The sequence below is a fragment of the Triticum urartu genome, chromosome 4A (assembly GCF_056163025.1).
Source record: "Triticum urartu cultivar PI428250 chromosome 4A, HENAU_Tu73, whole genome shotgun sequence".
In the NCBI taxonomy this organism is placed as follows: domain Eukaryota; kingdom Viridiplantae; phylum Streptophyta; class Magnoliopsida; order Poales; family Poaceae; genus Triticum; species Triticum urartu.
Genome location: NC_141876.1, coordinates 131888493 through 131891386, shown reverse-complemented (window position 1 = coordinate 131891386; position 2894 = coordinate 131888493).

The window sequence follows — 2894 nt, the reverse complement described above, 5'->3', positions numbered from 1 at the left end:
ACCGTTACACACAACTTGCCAATCTCGGTGGGACCGAATTGATAAACTCGGTCGGACCGATTCAGCAAATCTAGCGACCGTTAGGATTTTTGGTGGGAGCGACATGCAACTAGGTAGGACCGATATGGTTAGGGTTAGGGCATAACCTAATCTCGGTGAGACCGATTACACAAACTCGGTGAGACCGATTTTGGTAATAAGCTAACCAGAGAGTTGGTCAGGTAAACTCGGTGGGACCGATTCACTCATTTCGGTGAGACTGAAATGTTACGAAAGGGAAACAGAGAGTTTACATTGCAATCTCGGTGGGACCGATCACTCATCTCGGTGGGACCGAAACGTTACGAAGGGAAACAGAGAGATTACAATCCCATCTCAGTGAGACCGAGATCCCTATCGGTGAGACCGATTTGCCTAGGGTTTGTGGTAGTGGCTATGACATCTGAACTCGGTGGCGCCGGATAGAAAGAATCGGTGGGGACGAGTTTGACTTTTGGTTTAGGTCATATGTGGATGTGAGAAAGTAGTTGAGGGCTTTGGAGCATATCACTATGCATTTTGAGCAAGAGCCTCATTAAGCAACACCTCATCCCTCCTTGATAGTATTGGCTTTTCCTATAGACTCAATGTGATCTTGGATCACTAAAATAGAAAATGTAGAGTCTTGAGCTTTGAGCTTGAGCCAATCCTTTTGTCCTTAGCATTTTGAGGGGTCCACTTTTCTCATCCATGCCATGCCAATCATTGAGCTTTCCTGAAATATTAATCTTGAAATAGCATTAGCTCAATGAGCTATATGTTGTTAGGAATTACCAAAACCACCTAGGGATAGTTGCACTTTCAGCAGCTCTTTTAGTAACCCTGGTCTTAGGGCGAGGTGTCTTGGCCGGTTTATCCTGTGGTTTCCTCTTCCAGAATGGATCATCACCCTATCAAAGAGGGACAAAATTTTGAAAGAATATTCAAAGGGATCAAGACAAAACAAAAGGTTATATGATTCTTACAGTTGGCGGTTTGTTGGAAACACAGAAAGGACTTAACCCGGTCTTGCTGCAGACGGCCTCCGATTCATTCAATATTTTCTTAACAGACTCAGTAACTTAAGCCTCTGTTAACTGAATATCAATATGTTGTTGAGGATCTTTTAAGTCCCCTGTGTACTCACACATTAAACCGGGGCGACGTCTTAACAGTAAGATACTCCAAGATATCCAGCAACAAGCAAAATCGACTCCTGTCAAACCATTAGCCACAAAATCTCTGCGCTTGGCGAGTTGTGGCACATATGTGGCCCGTTCCTTGGAAGACAACCGTTGCGGAAATGGATGTGTGTTGGTAAGCCGGTGAGCACGATAACCCTACAGAGGGTTCTCGTCATCAGGGGAAGTTTCCTTACAGTAGAACCAAGTCTCATTCTAGTCTTTAGGATGACTGTGAAGTTTGGCGTGAGGAAAGTTGATGTCCTTCCTTTTCTGAATGGAAACGCCGCCAAGTTCAGTGTTGGGCCCGTCTACAAATTCAGTACAACGGTTCAAGTAGAAAAAATCCCTGAACAGTTCAACAGTCGGCTCCTCTTGCAGATAGGCCTCACAAAACACTTGAAAGTGGCAAATATTGGACACAGAGTTAGGTCCAATATCTTGAGGGTGGATCTGGAACCTGGCAAGCACATCACGAAAAAACTTGGATCCGGGCGGTTTAAAACCACGGCTCATATGATCAACAAATACCACCACCTCGTCGTCTTTGGGGGTAGGAGGATTTTCTGGACCGGGAACTCGCCAGCGGATTTCACTTTGTTTTGGTATAGCGCCAGTTCTGATGCATCCATCTAATTGCTCTTCAGTAACCCAGGAAGGGACCCAGTTACAAGCATAAAATTGTTTGGCCATTTCAAATGAAAAGCTGAAAAAAGATCAATGCCGATTTAAAGTTTTTGACAGACAAGCATAAAGCATAGCAGGTTAAGGGAAAGGTATTCAAGCAGGCAAGATTGTTAAACCGGAGGTTGATGCTATTATAAATGATAAAGCGGTTGGCGGTTTACAAGGGGACTAATGGTATATGACAGATTATTTTCTGAAGGATAAACCGCCTACGCAGACAATGAAAGTACAGATCTGAAGCAAAAAGGATGACTAAGTGAGGAAAAACAAGTTTCACATTGGAATTTTGGATCTACCACATGTCAAGAAAAGGAAAAGATTTAGACCTAAAAGTTGGTGCTTGAGCAGTTCGCGAAGTTCTAGATCGGTTTTTATACACAAAAGGCATGGTGTGATAGGCAAAATAGGGATTTTCATTGCTACCGCATGGAAGTACATCAAGTTTGAAGGCTGTCATATAGGATCTAATGAAGAACAAGGGTAGAACACCATGAAGCTTCTATGAACTCGCGAGAACCCTAGTGGATCTACAGAGGAAAAGAATAGGAACTCACCGAAGCTGTCGAAGCAGAGGAGGCGCGCCACGTTTCTCTCGAACATTCAGGATGATGCAGCGACCGGAGATGAAGACGAGGGCAGAGCTTGATGACGAGGCTACGCGTGAGGGTCGGGTCGGCGCAAGGAAGAAGAAGCAATGAGGCAAGAGGGGGAAAATGAAAAGGACCCCCCAATCTTATTTATAAGGAGAAGGGATAAGTGACAAGCGCGAAAATCAAGGAGCCCAAAAGTTGGATATGTGACAGAGTTGTCGCCTCGATTGTCGGAGGCTCATTAATGAAGGTGAGATATATCCAATTTTTAATAACAAGTGACGTCATGGCGGTTTATTACAAACCTGGAAGATGACGTCATGGCGGTTTACAAGATTTATGCGGAGGTGCTGAAGGAGGAATTTTTCTAAGTGTTGAAGATTGGCATGAACAAGTTCAAATCAATCTGGGGCCTAAT